This window comes from Vombatus ursinus, unplaced genomic scaffold (assembly GCF_900497805.2).
Source record: "Vombatus ursinus unplaced genomic scaffold, bare-nosed wombat genome assembly UNPS02000580.1, whole genome shotgun sequence".
In the NCBI taxonomy this organism is placed as follows: domain Eukaryota; kingdom Metazoa; phylum Chordata; class Mammalia; order Diprotodontia; family Vombatidae; genus Vombatus; species Vombatus ursinus.
In genome coordinates, this window is record NW_020940358.1 from 5,585,501 (window position 1) to 5,605,075 (window position 19,575).

General features: G+C 40.9%; 1 protein-coding gene across 2 annotated transcripts in view; it reads left to right on the top strand.

Moving 5' to 3' along the window:
• The window catches only part of NKAIN4 (sodium/potassium transporting ATPase interacting 4), a 116,556-nt gene that overhangs the window by 36,143 nt on the left and 60,838 nt on the right, over positions 1 to 19,575 (top strand). The window lies entirely within an intron of this gene.

Here is a 19,575-nt window from a genome sequence, read left to right on the forward strand (position 1 = left end):
TCAAATTCAGCCTCAGACCAAACACTTGACACTTACTAGCTGTGTGACCCTGGACAAATCACTTAACCCCAATTGCCTAAAAAAAAAATAATAATAATCATTTACTTAGTGAAAGGTCCTAAGGTCAGGCCATTCTATTATCCTAGGATCACATATCTAGAACTGGAAGAGAATTCAGAGCTCTTCCATCCTCTAGTCTAATCCCCTCATTTTCTAGAGGAGGAACTGAGGCCCAGAGAGGTTAAGCAATTTACCCAAGATCATACAGGCAGTAAGTGGAAATATTCAAATCCAAGTCCAGTAGCTTGTTGTTGTTCAATTGTGTCTGACTCTTTGTGACCCCCGAGACCACACTGTACATGGGGTTTTCTTGGCAAAGACACTGGAGTGGTTTGCCATTTCTTTTTTCAGTGGACTAAGGCAAATAGAGGTTAAGTGACTTGCCCAAAGTCACACAGCTAGAGTGTCTGAAGCTTGATTTGAACTCGGGTCTTCCTGACTCCTGGTCCAGCACTCCATCCCCTGAGCCACCCAGCTGCCCCAAGTGCAGTAGCACTCGCTGGCACTGTACCACACTGACCTTCCTACAGACTCTCTTCTTAATCATTGTTCCTGCTCCATTTTTCCCCCGCTAGCATGTCTGTGGCTTCTTGGGAATCTACACTCTGTTGCCTAGAAATTGGCTTCGAAGCCAAATTGTAGATTGTAGGACTGGAGAGCTGCTGAAAAGGGAGCACAGGAACTTTAGTAAACAACCCTTTAACATTTTAAAGGAAAAGTCTACTTTTGGAAAAAAAAAAAAACTCAGAGTCTTTCTTCCCTCCCTCCCTCTCCCACCGAAAGACATTTCAGAGGATAAGTTCTGAAGTTTTCTTTTATCCCTTGATTTCAGGTCACACTGTTCTCTCTAAGTGAGCCAAGGGCTCTGCTCCTTTCTTAGGCTGCCATCTAAGAACCCATTCTTCCCCAGGGATTCACACAGCCTGGACACATTCAGATGCTTTTAAGTGAGAGGGCTGAGTGGTTGTTCTGCTTGCTGGGCCATCCATACATGGGATTTCAGAAAATAATTACCACCCATGAGTGGTACTTCAGAAATGGATATACCAGCAGCATGAAACCTGCCAGTTGGCTACTGTGGTGGCACCATTCCCTCCCTGCCCGCCATGGCATTACATGATGCCAAAGGCTGGCACAACTAGAGTCTGCCTTTGTCCTCCCCCCTCCCCCCTCTCCACCTTGGCTCCGTGCCCCACTTCCAGACTGCTTTTTCTCTGCCAGCAAAGGCCTCCCACTTCTGCACCTGGCATCGTGTCCTTCCTTCAGTTTTTTTCTTTCATTTTAAGTTGCTTCTTCCGCTCAGGCTTTCAGCACTAAATTCCTTCCAAATCATTTCAGCTTGTCTAAATGTTTTTCCTTCTGGTAACAATCTGGCCCAAGGCCTCAGTTTATCTTTTTCTTTGGAGAGGGGTCTATAAAGCCAGATCATATTGGGGGCTGAGCTGACTCAGGTTTACTTCTTCCCTTCTCCTGTTGGATAGTGCCACTGGCTGACATTGCTGTACTTTCCCTTTTGTCTGGAGCTGGGCACCAGGCTCTCAGTCAACCAGAAGACTGCACTTCAGGAAGAAGACTTGGCCCCAGTCCGACAACAAACATTTATTAAGCACCTACTGTGTGATAGACAATCTGGAGATACAAAAATATGGAGATACTGGAGATAAAAAGGCAACTCTTCCCACCCACCCACTCCCACCCTGACAAATAGTCACTACTCTCAAGAGGTTTATAGTCTTCATGATTTGCTTGTGTGGCCAGCCAGCCCCTTAATTTTCTCAGTCTGTTGTTTTTGACACTCACCCACAGACTAGCCCAATCCTACCAATATTCTATCCACTGACCCAAAGGTTCACTAGGAGGCGGCTATCTTCAATTTCTGAAATGAGTATGAGGAACCTAACAGTCCTACCAGTGAAGAGAGCCCTTATGACATAGGCAGAAATTAGGAAAGACATAAAGTGATATTCATTCTTCCAATAGGGTCATACAATCTCTTAACTTCCAAGACCCTGTGATTTCCCATCTAGGCAGAGGAAAAATAATAAGGGGCTCAAAAGATGTGGTTATTGACCAGGACTTGGGTATATTCTGTTCCTAAGACCCAAAAAAGCTTATAGAACATGGCACAGAGGAGCACAAACAAGGGAAACTGCCCATATAACCAGAGCTACCTTGCTTTACTACACAGTTCTTATCAGACTTTGTTTTTTTCCCTCTTTTCTCTTTGTCTGGTATTTAGCTCTGGGACAATTTGTTTTGCCCTACTGTTTTCATTTATGATTTTTTGAAATATAACTCTGAAAAAACAGGCTTTAACAAAAGGCCTTTGTGTTTCAAATTGAGCTACTTGACTAGCCTTTAAACCCAAATCACTCTGGTTTTCATTGAATGGGCTAATAATAGCCCCCTGGCCCAAACCTCATTGTTTAGAGTTTGATGACTTAGAATGATTATAAATAGTAATTGTTTTCTGACCTGTCCAGACATTGTGCTAAGCACTGGAGGTACATAGGCACCTCCTCCCATCCCACACCTCCCTGTAAATATGGTGGTATGTTCTACCACCCCAATATTATGGGTAAACCTAATACTACCTCTTAATATCATGGCTCTCTCTCCTTTTATTTGCTGCTTATAAGCTGATCCCGAGTTGGGGGGAAATATGGTGGTGCCTTCATTAAGGCTAATGGCTTCAATTAGTACTTTACTGGCCCACAAGTCCAGCTGTCCTGCCTTCTCAATTGTGGTAGAATCTTCCTACAGACACTACAGAAATAATAATTTAGGGCAAGATGTGGCTTGGAACCCTGGAAAGAAGGGGAAAACCTGCCTTTATATGATTAGAGGCTGTAGGAACTCCAGATTTTGGTTCAAAATTCAGCAATTTCCTGGCAGGAATATTGGTATCAATCAGGAGTAAATCAGGAGTCTAGGGATAAAGTGAAAGAAATATTCAGAGAAGACAGCTTTTTTTTTTTTTTACATTAGGGTTCACATGCTTACCCCCTTCATTTTCTGAAGACTAAAGATCCTTTCAGAGTTGTTGTAAAACCCAGAGTTCTGCTTTGTCTTTTCTTAGTTTTTCCAGAGGAAAATGCCCAGACTAGGCATGGTGGCATCCACTATGGGTGGGGGAAAACAACACCAAGAACAACAAAAAAAAAAAACTCTAGGGCAGCCCACACCCCCACCCTCACACCCCCACATACAAACTGTGGAGGGTACATGAGGAATTGAGCTTTGCCAGTGAAGGGCACTGGGGCAGTAGGTAAGAAGTAGTCAGTTGCCCTTTTTTTTTTTTTTTTTTTTTTTTTTTTGCTTAGTGGTTTGGACCTCTCAGGGTTGATGCCATTGATGTGGCCCTCCCTCCCCTTTCCTTGCTGTCTGTCTTTATGTCCCTCAGGTTCTAAAACGACCAGGGACTGATTTGTCATGTAAATTAGTAGCCCAGCCAGGGCTGATCTCCAGGCTCACCACAGGGCTCTAATTATAATTTTCATTAAACTCCTTCTGTTATGAATAACCAGGCAATCTGGGAGTACAGCAGGAGAAGATACAATTATAGCTGAATGCCCACCCCAAGGCAATGCTGGGGATGGGAATGCCACTGGGCTGCTTAAAAGGAACTGCAGGAGAACCTTGTTCTCCTTTCTCTGTCTCCCAAGGAGAAGTTCATATTCTGGCTAATCTGACTTCAGTCTAGGCTTAGATGCATTTATATTGGCTCTTGAGTCCTCTGGAAATTACCTGATCTTTCCATTATGTTGATTCTGAAACTGGCCTATTTCCATGGTTTAAGAGTGAGCCACAGGTGAACTGAGTAAAAGGCATGGTGGGATGGCAGGGCAAAGAACATTAGCTTTGGGTCCAGGTAAGTGGTGAAGGACAAGGGGCCCAAACGTGCAGCAAGGGGCAAATGAGCTTCCCTTAGGGGTGGACAAGATCTAGGGTAGAATAGATATTGCCAGCTTAAGTTGGGGCTGAATTGGAGATCTTGGTGCTAGTGAATTTCCACTTACTCAAGCTCAATTCCCAAGAATTGAGGCAGCGAGGTGGCTCAGTGGATAGAGTGCTGGGCCTAGAGTCAGGAAGACCAAGGTTCAAATAAAATCTCAGACACCTACCAGCTGTGTGACCGTGGGTAGGTCACTTGACTTCTGTTTGCCTCTGTTTCTTCATCTGTAAAATGGGGATAATAATAAGCCCTACCTCCCTGGGTTGTTGTGAGGATCAAATGAGATAATAATTGTAAAACACTTAGCACAGTGCCTGGCACATAGGAAGTGCTATATAAATGTTAGTTATTATTATTAATAATAGTACCTACCTCCCAGAGCTGTTTTGAGGATCAGATGAAACATTTGTGAAAAATGCTTAGCACAGTGCCTGGTACATAGTAGTGCTAGAGAAATGCTTATTCTAGGCCTGCACAACATTTAGGCCCGATGGTCATAAGCAGCCCACCAAAGAATTTTGAAAAATGTAGGATTGCCACTGCATATTTTCTAGTTTGTCACATGACCCATGGCAACCGACAATTGTCAGTCTGTCTCTATTCTAACCTATCTATGGCTGGAAGAAGTTTAGCCTATTTTAATTTTGGCCCCTACCTACTGCCAAGTTGTGCAGGTCTGGCTTATTCTGTTCCCAAGAGAATGGTGATTTCTAGCCTTCTAGTCTAGAATGGTGATGTAGCAGACCTGGACATGGAGTTGGGAGGGTCTGTGTCAAAATCCTGTCTAACACACTTAGTTTACTATCTGTGTGACCCTTAAGTCACTTAACCTCTCTGTGTCTCAGTTTTCTCATCTGCAAAATGAGAGGTTTGGACTCACTGACCTTTGAGTTCACTTCCAGCTCTCAAATCTACCACCCTATGTCAGTATTGCAGGATAGATTGAGCTGCAGTGACTGGAAGGAGAAACTTGTTTTTGAGGTTGGGCTAAAGTTACCATTAGTAAATCTAAATTCCCCATAGGTCAGCTGAGCTTACTATCCTAATTGACTCCCTTTGTTCTTCCACCCAATTCCACCTCAATCAAGGTATTGACAGATTGCTGCTGCTATTGATTGAGTAAAGACTTAGTGCTTGTGCTGAGGGAACAGTGTCCAAAATAGGCACATTGAAGGAAGGAAGAGAAGGAAAGGGGCATTAGTTAATGGCCTACTATGTGCCAGGTATATGTTGCTAAGCGCTTTACAATTCTTATTTTGTTTGATTTTTGTAACCCTGGGAGGTAGGCACTATTATTATCCCCATCTTACAAATGGAGAAACCGAGGCATACAAAGGTTGAGTGACTAACCCTGGATAACACAGCTTAATGTCTGAGGTCCGATTTGAATTTAGATCTTCCTGACTCTGGGCCCAATGCTCTATCCGCTGAGATAACAAGCTTCTGGCTGCAGACATATGTATCCATATCCAGATGCTTGCAAAGTAAGACAAAAACTAACAACTGTTGAATGGGTGTGAAACTTAGTCCTGGATAGCTGGGACTTTGCATGGTAGTTGAGGGGTGGAGAAGTACAATGGTTAGCACATAATGGCTAGAAATTAGGGAAATGGGCTAGGGGAGTGCTATGTTTGGGCCTGTCCTAGAGGAAGCTTCTGAATCCCTCCTTGGTCTGTTTCCAATTGTAAATTCAACTATTGTAAGAACAGAGAGCCTGGCTAGAGGCTAAGAGGCTGTTTAAAATCTAACATTTAGCTGCAGCTCTTGGCCATGTTGGGTCCTGGGAAGCTCCAATATAAAGCAACAGGATGAATCATTAGAAGACTCCATGAAATGGCATTTTAGGCACCTACCCACCAGGTCCCTCCATGCCTGTATCATTGAGGGTGTAACAAACCTGGAGTATTTAAGCAGCTCCGGGGACCCCAGGGCCTTGGTTTAATTGAGAATGGTGTTTGCTTTATTAAATGGCGGTGCTGACCAAACAGACCTCCTGGGGTACAGAGCTACCCAGCTCAATTAGACCCCAGACCTCTCTTTCCCAGAAAAGCATGCTGGGGATGGAATTGTGAGAGCCTGAAGGAGGGTTACCTTGACAACACTTACAATAAACATTTGTTGACTGAATATGGAATGAATTGTGCCTTTGGTGTGGGTAAGACCTTGAAAGGTCATTTAGTCCTCTATCCTATGGTGGAACAGGTTGTGGCTAAACCTTCCCAGATTGTTAAGAGGTTTAGATAAGAAAATGAGCTCTTGGGGACATAATTATGCATCAGACCCTAAGAGTGGCTTTATGGGGGGAAGGGCAGCCAAGAGAGCTCTCTTAATGGCTGGGAACTATGGTTTCTTTTGTTTTTTAGTAAAATTAGGTGTGCTTGGGCAGCTGGATGGCACAGTGGATAGAGTGCTGGATCTGGAGCCAGGAAGACACATCTTTGTAAGTTCAAAGCCAACCTCAAAGATTTAGTAACTGTGTCACCCTGGGCAAGTCACTTAACCCTGTTTGCTTCCATTTCCTCATATGTAAAATGAGCTGGAGAAGGAAACAAAACAAGTGCTTGGAAGATGTGCTTGGAAGTGATGGGACCTAACTAAAGCTGTGAGAGACCTAGTTTAAACTAATTTTACTTGGAGAATCTCCTCAATCCCAAATCAATGCAGTAGGCTGGTGTTTTCTGCCAAGTGGCCTCTATCTTCACTTGATGCCTAAATCCATGCCCTAGGGTAGTGGTGTCAAACTCAAATAGAAACAGAGCCCTATGCTTCCCCCCCCCCATAGTGACTAGAAAACCACAAATCAACATTACCTATGTTCTATTGTATTTTTATTTTGTTCAACATTCCTCAATTACAATTTAATTTGGTTCTGACTGTACTCAGATTTGCTGGCCAGGACATTTACACCTCTGCTCTGGGATTTTATTCTAGAATCTATCACTGTGATTTTTCTAAATGTTCAGAAGAGATGCCAGGAGGCATTGTGAGAAATCCAAATTTCCATTACTTGAATTAAATGAGGTTGAGATGAAGAGTTGTCTAGCAAGTCTGATGTATGTAGACATCCAGTATAGATTACGAGCATACAATCAAACTTGTCAGGCTGAGTAAGTCAACCTGGAAAGAGTCTCACTTCAAGGTACAGTTTTAGAAAAGGGCAGGATGTCCGCTATAGCATTTTTGGGACAAAGGTTGTGGTGGCCTGAGGCCTTGGAAACTCTAGTTGGCTTCCTGGGGAGGGCTTTTAACCTCATTCTGATTTGGAGCTGAGGTTCCTTTTGTAGGTGAAAGAATAATTAAATAATTAAATTAAATAAATAATTAAACTAGGAGTGTGATTCCAAGTCCTAGAACCAACTGGGAATTTCTGTACCCAGAGCAAATGGTACAAAAGGTTATTTGGGGCTGGGGTGGAGACAAAGACCCTGCCTAGAACACCAACAGGAGGTTGTTTTCTGGGAAAGTTGTTATTGCATTGTGGATGTCAGGAGAGGAGCTCATGTTAGTTCACTATCTGGTAGCTTCCTATTTTAACTAATTATTCTTGCTAACTTGGTGCTAAGCTGTTCTTTCTACCACTGCTACTTAATAACTACAAATGTCAGTGCCTATTAATTCATTACCCTTGATCAAAGCCCTACTCATGCTACCGCAGAGGTCTCTGAACCTAGGGTATATAGTCAACATCAGAGCTCTTTATTTCTCTCTGGTACTAAGGACTGACCTATATCCATCCCTAAGACTCAGACATGGCAGGGAGCCTTTTCAAAGTAAATGATTATGTGGTTGGCCCTACCTTGTTTCTTCTCTGTTCTGGCTTGTCATGGAGTTAGTACCAGAGCCTGAGGAAGGGGAGATGCTGAATGTTGATTGCAAGGTTGCAAGGGGAAAGAACTCAGGGATATACTTGAGCTCTGTGCATCTAACGAGAACAGGGAATTATTTGCAAGGGTTGGAGGCAGCACTGATAAATAAATGTAAGCATGACTATTCCAAAGATAATCCAAATAGACTTTTTCTTTTTTTTCTGAAATTTGGAGGGTGATTACCCTTCTCTTCCCTAAGTTCCTTAGTGACCCCAATGACTAGCCCTGGTTCTGCCACTTGCTACTTTTGTAACTTTGAGCAAGTTGCTTTTTCTCACTAGGCCTCAGTTTCCCTAATTCTTTTTTTTTTTTGAGGCAATTGGTGTTAAGTAACTTGCCCAGGGTCACACAGTTAGTATTTGAGGCTGGATTTAAACTCCTGATAACTCCTGATTCCAGGTCTAGTGCTCTATCCACTGAACCACCTAACTGCCTCTGGTTTCCCTATTTCTAAAATGAAGGGGTTAGACTAGTTAACTTCTAAGGGGTCATATACATAGACACCACTTCTTAAATTTGCCTGAAAAGTAGGCTTTTCAGCAGTTTGGGAAAGGTTGTCTTTTCTACATAATTCAGTATAACCCAGGGCCTAGGGATAGGAGACAGATACATGGGGGTAGGGAAGTGACCATAAACTTGCTTGGGAAATTTATCATCAGGTAAATTAATTTGTTTTTCATTTTCTTGGTCCCTAGTTAAAGGCCAAGGGAAGATAAAAATTTGGAGCTAATAAGATTGAGGCTTCAAGAGGTTAACAAGTAGAACTACAGAAATCTAGTGCCTCCTTCCTAGGGGAGACATAAAAAGACAGGGGAATAGCAGGATTAGTGCATAGAACATTAGGATTGGAGTCAGGAGGTTGTTATACAGTCATTTCTGACTCTTCACGACCCCATTTGGGGTTTTATTGGCAAAGACACTAAAGTGGTTTGCCATTTTCTTCTCCAGCTCATTTTACGGATGAGGAAATTGAGGCAAACAGGATTAAGTGACTTGCCTAGGGTCACATAACTAGTAAGTATCTGAGACTGGTTTTGAACTCAGGTCTTCCTGACTCCTGGTCTAGTGCTGTATCCACTGGGTCACCAGCTCCCCTGAGTCAGGAAGACTTGAATTCAAATCCTGCCTCAGACACCTTAGCTATGTGACCATGAGCAATTCACTTAATCCTGGAGACTCAATTTTTTTTTTATAAAATGGGGAGAATAATAGCATCTATCTCTTAGGGATGTTGTTGTTCAGTTGTTTCTCAGTTATGTCTGATCCCAAACCTAGGGCTCTATCCATTATGCCACCTACCTGCCCTTAGCAATAGGATTGCTACATGTATCAAATGAGATAATATAAAGTATTACATAATATTAGCTATTAGTATCATCTAAACTGATCATAATCTTGCAGGCTTCTCTGTAATATTTTAGGAACAAACATTCTAAACCAGTGTTGCCCTTGGCTGCCGCTTCATTCTATTTGGTGTGTAAATCAAATGTTTGCTAACTAAAAAGCTTTTGGGGCTTTTGTGGATTCCTTGCTATGATACTAGTTTCATATCAGTTAAACTTCTGCATGAAATTATCTATCGTAAGCTTTGTCTATGTCCTTTCTTCCTTCCACACCCTGCCTTTCATCGTCAATAACTTGTTTAAAGAGGTCAGGATGGAATTGTTTGAATTGCGTGCCATATCTTTCCCTTATTTTTAGTCTTTCTTTTAACTTTGTACTAATTTTGATCTTGACTCTTGCAAATTGAGTCTCATTGTACATGGTCACTGATTCACTGCTGACATACTGACTGACTTCCACATTAGTAGTCTTGCCTCTTAAAATATATAGTTTCATTTTCTGTGGTATTTATTTTGGTGTTGACCATGCTCTGTGTCTTCAGATTCTTGAAGAAAATATTTATAACAAAGCATTGGATATTTTTCTATCCTTTACAAGTCTCTGGCCTCTTTAATTCCTTTTTCTTAATGCATTTCTTTCCAACATACTTTCCACCTCCTTTGCATTGCAGTATCAGAGTACACATTGATTTAATTTAGAGGGTCCTTGTGAGTTCTTTGAAGCATTTTTGTACTTCATTCTTGTAACAGATCAGTACATAAGCTGTGATCTTTTCATGGTGGTCTTTTTGTAAGTACTTTGTAAGCACTGCAATAGAACATGATCAAATGTCCCATTAAATGATATTCCTTATTGCTTTTGGAGGCAGTCATCTCTGCTGTTTACTTTATTTGCCTCCCTGTTTAGCTACAGCTTCCTCTTTGTTTTGCTTTCATTTATAAAGAGAATGCCAATATTGATACAATTCAATTCCTTCAGTATTATGTCTGCTTATCGGTCTTTGGACAAGGTATTAGAATACCAATAGCCGAGTTAATGCTTACAAAGGATCTTAAATCTGAATTAAATGCAATTCTGAACACCCTCTGCCCCATCACTCTGCCCTTGACCCCAAGGAATGGAAGCAGCTGAACAAGGATGAGGGCCATTTTGCATTTCTCTTTGTTTCATGGTTTTCCATGACCAAATAATTCATCACCAAGTAGGCAACCTAGTGGCAATGAGTCTCTGTTCTTGGGCTGATCTTCAAAAAATAGACTCAGTCTATTGTCATAGCTATAATGAAAGATTTTCCAACTTGGTAAAATCTGCCATTGATGGGCAGACTTCCAGAGCCCAGGGACATGGAAGGAGCAATGAGACCTGAGCAGAAGACTTTGTGAGTAAGTATACTTACCGTGGGTTATATCAATAATGTGAGACTTAAGTCCCAGGGGACTTGGAATAAATGAATAACTTTAGTTGAGTGTTCTAATCAGAACCAGATAAAGGAAAATACTTTTGTACTTCAAGAGGAGAGATTTATATTAAAGAGTTGGAATAAAAATAACATCAATGCCCTTGGGCAAATTTTCAAGTTTTACAAAATCATTTCCTTACTATCACACTGTGTTGTAGAATATGGTGATCATAACTCCATTCATACAGCAAATATTAATATTATTTACTCTGTAAAGATTACTGTGTTGAGTGTTAGGGATACAAAGAGGGAAAAAAGAGGAAATGCCTGTCCTCAAGGGGCTAGGCTCTAAATGGGAAGCAGAGATTCAGAACCTTTCTAGAACTGATTTTCTATTGTAGTGGTTTTGACTGGGTGACCCATCTGAAATGTATTTTTAAACTGAAGTACATTTGGTTAGAGGTAATTGGAAAGCATCAATAAACACAAAATTGAGTGAATTCAAATGAATTTTGTTCGGGAGAGTTTTTTTTTTTTTTTGAGGACAAGGGAATTCACATCTGAAAATCCAAATTTGTCTTTGGATATTGAAGCACTGATTATTAGCAGCATGGAGCACTAGAGCACAGGTTCAGGAGCTAACAGAAGTGGTGTCAAATCTTGCCTCTGCTGCTTTCTACTTGTGTGACTTTGGGTAAGTTGCTTAACCTCCCTGAGCCTCAGCTTCATATCTGTAAAAAAGAAAGGTTTGGACTAGATGGCTTCTGGGAGCCCTTCTAGCTCTAAATCTGTGATCTATACCTTAGAAATCCTATTATAGAAGCATTTGCATCAAAGTCAGGGAATGTCCTACTAGCCCCGCAATTTACCTAAACATCCACTTATATTCTATCCTTGCTGTCTGTCTAAGTGTAAAGGAAAGGACTGAGGTGGTTAGGGGAGATAGGTGGTAGAGGGGTTAGAGTTGGGAAGACCTGAGTTCAAAACCAGTTTTTAGACACTTACTAGCTGTGTGACACAGGGCAAGTCACTTAATTTCTGTCTGCCTCAGTTTCCTCATATGTAAAATGAGGATAAAATAGCATCTACTTCCCAAGGTTGTAAAATAATATTTGTAAAATATTCTGTAAATCTTAATATACATATATATATAGTATATGTATATATATATACATGTGTGTAATTGCTTATTATTAACATTCTTGTTATTATCACTATCCATAATTATGCACTCTGTAAACCTTAAAGCACTATATAAGTATTCAGCTATTATTATTATCATCATCATCCATGATTATTAAAAGTCTGTCCTGTGCAGCAGAAAATAAATCATTGTAGGGGAGAAGGGCAAATATCCTTTTGTACCTTTGGATAATACACTTAATGACTTCCCTGAGGCTTGACATGATTAGTACCCAGAAGTCATCACCATTGAAATCACTTAAAGTTAAGAACCACTTAACATGCATTAATCATCAGATATTTGGGAGCCCCTTGTGCCCCCAGGATTATATTAGATGCACAGTAGGCCTTTTTCATAAGGTCGTGAACATATGATCTCTGTCTTTTGGCCTAAGGGTGGAATACTAAGCACACAAACATATGGAATTGGGAATGTTATGGTGGGGTCCCATGTTGTACAGCTCGAGCTAGATAACCCTTATGCTTCATTCTAACTCTCGGATTCTATGATTAAATATTGACAAAGAATAAATACACATGAGTAGGCTTTTCATTTGGAGGCACATAAATTTATAGACATGTACATTTATAGCTTCATATGCCCAGGAGAAAGTAAGTGGGTCTGATAGGGTTAATGTCATCCTACTCTAGAGGTGAATTTTTATCTGTTTAAAATAAGGAACAATTCACTTCTGGACGCTGGACACTGAGTGACTATCCCCATTATCCCTGGGAAGCTTTATTTTAAACCGTGATGATAAATAAATGTTAATGACATTTTGTTATTTTCTTCTTCAATGGGATTTTACTTTCTGAAAGCTTTAGAGGTTCTTCTTTATGGAGGGCCTTGAGTGATTGTGGGTCATCAACAAAACAGCCACCTTGATTTCCACTTCATTGGGAAAACAACAGGAGAATCAATGTTTAACTAAGTGGATAAAGGAGGATGCAGGCCAGCGAAAGCTTTTTATCTCTGGGACTTCTAGTTGGGTAACAAATGAGGCCACAAAGCAGAGAGAGAATCATGAAAAGTAACAACTGATTTGGAACCATGAAGGTCATTGTAATAGGGGAAAAAAGGATAATGGCTTATACTTCTGTAGAAATTTAAAGTTAAGAACCACTTCACATGCATTAAGATTTGCATCCACAGAGCCCAGAACAGTGACCAGTACAGAGGACGCTTTTGATAAGTGCTTGTTGGTGGATTGCCAGTAGCCAATGAGAATTCAGTAGTCAGAAGACCTTCCTCATTAGAACTAATGTTCAGAAGACATAAACAGGCAGTTTTCTTTTTTTTATGTAATAAGATATTTTAATTATATTTTATTTTCCCCCAACTACACGTAGAATAATTTTAATGTTCTTTTTTTAAAATTTTGAGTACCACATTCTCTCCACCCCCCCACCCTTCCTCATTGAGAAGGCAATTTGTTATAGATTATACATGTACAGTCATGCAAAACATATTTAGTCAAGTTGTAAAAGAAAACAGATTAAAAACCCCCAAAATAAAGAAAGTAAAGAAAAAGTATGCTTCAATCTGCATTCAAACTCCATCAGTTCTTTCTCTGGAGATGGAGAGCATTTTTCATCATAAGTCCTTCAGAATTGTCTTGGATCATTGTATTGCTCTGAATAGCTAAATCATTCACAGTTGATCATCATACAGTATTGCTGTTACTGTGCACAATGTTCTCCTGGTTCCGCTCATTTTACTTTGCATCTGTTCATGTAAGTCTTTCCAGGTTTTTTCTGAGAGCATCCTGCTTGTCATTTTTTTTCCTTTTTTTAAGATTAATTAATTGATTTATTTTTAGTTTTCAATATTCACTTCCACAACATTTTGAGTTCCAAATTTTCTCCCCAACTCTCCCCTCCCCCCACCCCAAGACAATGTGCATTCAGAATACCTCTTCCCCTGATCTCCCCTCTCTTCTATCACTCTCCCCCATTTCTCTTATCCCCTTCCCCTTCTATTTTCCTGTAGGGCAGGATAGATTTCTACACCCCATTGAACAGGCAGTTTTCAAAGGAAGAAATCCAAGCTATTGACAGTCATTTTAAAAATGCTATAAATCACTAATATTTAGAGAAATGAAAATTAAAACAACCTGTTTTTCCACCTCACACTTAGCTGACTGGCAAAGATAAGATGAGAAAACAGGAAAATGACATTTGTTGGCGGGGCTATGGAAAACAGGTACACTAGAGCACTATTGGAGGAGCTATGAATTGATCTGGCCATTCTGGAAAGCAATTTGGCACCATGCCCCGAAAGTTACCAAACTATTTGAATCCCTTGACCCAGTTATACAATTACTAGGCCTATATCTCAAAAGAAATCAAGGAAAGAAGAAAAGGATCTGTATATAGGAAAATATTTGTAACAGCTCTTTTCATGGTAGCCAGACATTGGAAACTAAAAGGGTATTCTGTTGGGGAATGGCTAAACAAATTATTGTATATGAATGTGATGGGATATTTTACCATAAGAAGTGATGAAATGGACAATTTCAGAAGAAACTGGGAAGAGCATTATGAACTGATGGAGAGTGAAGTGAATGGAAGTAGGAGAATGATTTATACAGTGATAACATTATAGAAAAAAAACAACTTTGGAAGATTTTAAAACTCTGATTAACATGACCAATGACAAACCACAAGCTCAAAAGAATAAAGATACAATATGCCACTCACCTCCTGCCACAGAAGTGATTAATTTAAAATGCAGAAAGAAACATACATTTTTAGATATGGTTAATGTGGGAATTTGTTTTGCTGGATTATGGAAATAACTATTGACACTTCTTTTGTTTTTTACTATTTTGTTTGCTTATTGGGGTGCAATAGGAGGGACAGATTAGTTTTAAAATATTTCTTACTTAAAAAAGAAAATAATTAAATTCTAAAAAATAAACAGGAACACAAAAGAATAAAAAAGTCAGCTAAAATTTTTTTGGGGGGGATGGGATGGAGGGACTAGGTCTCCCCATCTGGTCTAAGCTGGATGTAGTATGTGCCCAGTCCCAATATTCATCAGCATGGAAGCTTTAACTTCCTCTGTGTTTCTGAACTGGGCTGGTTTGTCCCCTCCTTAGGCATCCTGGTGACCTCCCTACTCTGGGGGCTCATCATATTGGTGCTGGACTTAGTGTGGATACCCAACTGGATTTCTCCAAAACTTTGGAAGTCAAGAGATCCACCAGCCTCAGCCTCCCCAGCATTAGAGACTACCAGTGTGTGCCAGCACACTCGGCTAGTCAGGTAAAATTTTACAGCCATCTAGATTATTAGATTCCTGATTGAAGGAGAGAATCCATGGCAGGTATCAATATATAGTGCCTGAATTCACATGAAATGAAACCTGATGTCCAGCACAATTCAAATTTAGGATTATCAAAGGTCACTGGTAGCCTGAGCATAAATCCCTTAGGTAAAGATTAAGCATCTAGCATATCACTGGGCTGATGAGAAAGACAAAATCTTCTGTGCCCATGGGGGATTTGGAATTTGACTGTGAAATGAATAAATTCTTATTTCAAAGGCCAGCCTTGTTATCAGAGTGGCAATGAATGGGATGCATTTCATAACATTTTCCAGTTAGTGAAAACAGTTCAAAATATGACAGCATGTGGCACTTCAAGGTTGTTTCAAAGAAGATATTAATTTACTTTGGAAACACAGCGGGTTCGCCATCAACCTTCCTTCCAACCTCCCTCTCCCTCCCTCCCTTTTCCTCCCCTCCCCCCTCTTCTTCCTCATCCCTCATTCCCAACATACACAACTGTCTTCCAAGGACAAAACCCTATCCAGCATGGGAGGCTTTAAATCGCTTCCTTTTAGCGACATGCTGTTTGGTTTCTTTCCTGGAAATTGAAATATCAATTCTTTGGCTGCCTTCTCTGATTTTGCATGCCAATGGTGTCACTGTAGAATGCCATCTCAAGTGTTGATCGTTTAAATTCTGCCTCTAAGTTAGTCATTGTCACTTAAGCTCTAGACTTTCCATGACCTTTCCAGCAGTTCTTTCAAGATACTGATACTCCATAGTGTCAGCACAGAGAAGAATGTAGGAATATGAACATTCAGAAAGAGTCAGATCAATGATCTCTAGTGCCTTGCACATAGTAAGTGCTCAATAAATGTTTGAGGAATTTTAAAAAATCAATGGAGTGGTCTAGCAGTCAATCTCTAATCATGGTGCCATGGGGGAAATTTGTAGATTATGATGATACACTCATCATGATTTAGAAGAGTGTTAGAAAAATGGAAAAAAAATTCCTACCCTTCTAGGAAATGATGAGCCTTTTGATTTTTTCCAATATTCTTCCAGTATTCAATATTTTATTCTACATCCCATCCACTCAGGGCAATTTCTGGCCATCTACTTTTCCACTGAACTTCCTGACCCCTGGGCCACTGAAACTCCAGAGACCCTACCCTAGGAGATTTGATCTATAATTATCCCTTCCATATCTAGGGGGTTAGGGGTGTGGTGCTGTAGCACTCTGCCCCTGCCATCTGGAAAATCCATGTAAAAAATTTTGACTCTCCCTTCATACCAGAGAAGTCTGAATTTTTTCTTTTTCTTTTGTGGGGTGTTTACAGTACCTTATTTTAAAATTTGGGTTAAGTATTTGGTCACAGGTTCTGTGTCATCTGTGGCTTCCTCAAAACTCCCCCAAAATTCTCATTTAATTTCTTATGCTGACCCACGAAGAAACTTCAGTGAGGAAAATCAGATGTGGAAGAGATAACTGTCCTCCTCTTTGGAATTCCCAGCCTAGGGGCAAGTACTCTTGATTAATAAGTGAGTGAGCTAGTGCAAATTTACACAGCCCCCTTTATCAAGCTGTACCAGCCATCTTACCTCAAATATACCCAGCCTCCCCCACCTCTCATCATTTTTTACCTCTTGCTCTGGGGACCATAATTGAATCAATACTACCATTGCTCTTAGAAAGTGCATGTCAGTTAATTCATCTGTGGTTCCACTAGCCATCCCTGCAGCTGCCCATACCAAAACATCTTTCCCTCAGCTATTACTCCTCTGTATGTATTGCTTCCCCCTTGTAAGCTCCTTGAAGACAAGATTATCACCCTTTTGTATCTGTACTCCTTGAATTTAGCAGTGCTTGGCCCCTGATTAAGTGCTGAATAAATGCTTTTCATTTGATCATTTTATTGAACTTTCTGGTAACTCTACAACTTTGGGTCAGTATTTACAGGGAATCATGTGCAATGATTCCAAAATGACTCCCCTGGTCTATAGTTAATTGCTTAAAGCCCATTCTCACAAATATGGTCTGGATTATTCAATTCAGTTAAGTGTCTCTTAATTATGCTCTATGTACAAATGGAAAAATGAAAGCCCTTCCCCTCAGAGATCCAACATTCTACAAAGAACTTGCTTTCTATAGATTTTCCCTAAATGAATCACTATACACTAGTGTTGTGTTCATCTGCTACTTATCTGCCCCCTCACACAGCTTTTTGAGGTCTTCCTGTAGTGTATCTCCATCTACTTAACATTTTCCTACTTTGGAGAAATTAGCATCTGTATCATAAGCACATGGAATTCACTGGGTCATCTGAGTGTCATTGAAACATAATGGAAAGACCACCAAGCTTTGAGTCTGGGGACCTGGCTAGGGCCCTGGCTCTGATTCTACCTGGCTATGAAGCATTGGGCAAATAATGCTATTTGTCTCAACTTTATTCATTATTTCTCCCGCCTTCTCTATTTCTCTTTATTTATCTAATTTCACCTCTTTAGAGTTGAGGAAACATCTTTTTAGTTTTTTCATTCTTTTAGACTACTCCCTGATCTCGATCTTGATGTTCGGGTTGGGCCCTGGGCACTTCTGGAGGGAAGGTCTGGGCTGGTCCTGTTGCTATTACTGTCTTGTGATAGTCCAGTATCTCAAGGCAGCTCAGGCTGGGAACACGAAAGCTTTCAGGGTTTCCAAAGTGGTTTGATCCAGGGCAAGGTCTGATTGTTGCCTCCCTGGTCTGAACTCTCCATGTTTCTCACCCGGGTTTGGGCCTGAATGAGAGTAGACTGCTACTGGACCCAGCCATTATTAGCCTTCTGGGAGCTGTGCTGATTCAGAGTAGTAGAACTGCGTGTTTCCCTTTGGTCTGTGATACCTGCCTTGGTTATTGCTCTACAGACCTCACACTGAGCTTGAAGTTGGAAGTGAGGCCGGCTTTGCTCCTGGAATCCAAGTCACAGATGCTTCTGCTTGCTTTAAAACTTGCTCTTCTCTTGGTGCTCAGCCCAGGACCCACTACCATTCAGTACCCTGGACTTCTACCCATGGGGGCAGGTCCCCATTTCTGTCTATAACTCAAAAAAACTACAAGTTGGCACCTGTTTCTACATCCTGAATGAGGTTACTGTGCCCTAGTATAGTTCTTGGGAACTCCTCTTGCCCCAGTACACAGCATTTTCCTGTGCTGTAGTGTTCTGGTCAGTGGTCTTATGGCCAGGTCTGATCAACAGGCCTTTCTATCTCTCCATGCCGACCTGAGCTGGAAAAATGATTTTTTTTTTGCAAGGCAATGGGTTAAAGTGACTTACCCAGGGTCGCACAGCTAGTGAATGTCAAGTGTCTGAGGCCAGATTTGAACTCAGATCTTCCTGAATCCAGGGCCAGTGCTCTATCCACTGTGCTATCTAGCTGCCCCATCTCACTGTGATTTTTTAATTTGATTTGCCCAATAGGATTTTCTCCAATGTGTTTTCTAGGTCTGTTTGGAGGAGATTTTTGGGAAAGGAACTTGCTGTACTTCATTCTGCTACCCTGCCATCTTGACACTGTCCTCCCTTAGCTCCCAACTTTTAACAAAACCTAAGGACTCTACAGAAGAGATGGAAAGCTAGACAAACCCAGCCACAGTACAGGACTCAGGGAAGATCAGGGTCTTAGGGGAATTATAACAAGAATATAACAGTCCCTTGTCCCTGCTGATGCCAGGGAACCTTCTGGCTGTCAATATTCATTCTAATGAAGGTGGCACAAAGTCTCTCTGAATTTTAACTAGAGAAGCATCTCTATACCATTTCAGTACAGAGCTGCTGAGATAGGTTAAGACCTAGTGGGAAGCTTATTTCACCAGATAGGGTACTATAAAAACCACCTTGGCTTGGTCCGTGGGGAATCCTTGGGGTTGGAGGTTCACAAATGATTTTCATGGGCAGGAGCCCCTTGAACTTCTTCACTCTCCTTGAAGAAAAGTTGGAAAGTGATCCATGTGCTATCTGGGTCTGCCCTCTGCTGACTCTAAGCACTGCCTTAAACAGGTGCCTGAAGTCTTTGGAATCTCAAATGTTTATTGCTGTATTGCTAGATCCTCAGAGATCCAATGCTTTGGAAACTCCATGTTCTCTATATTCCACTCCTAGGGTATGGGGTTAAGGGGGAGCTTTTGGTATGTTAATCAGTGCCTGCCAGAGTTGTGGGGAGATCTCCTAGATGCAGAATAGCAATGCTTGACTTGCATCTAAGAGGAAGGATCAGATTTGGGAGGAAAGCAAGTTTAAACAGAACAGGTTGACATTGGGGTGTCTGTGGGATGCTGAAAAAAACTGAAAGACTGCAATAGGTAGAGATTGAGGGTTGAAGGATTTCACGTGAGATTAGTGGGAAAAAAATGCTGGGAGTAACAGGGAGTTAACAAATTTTATATCTTGATAGGGTTCTTCAGAGCTTCTGTCTCTTCATTGTAGTAGCTTTTAGTCTCTGTTTCTACTTGCTGTGGAT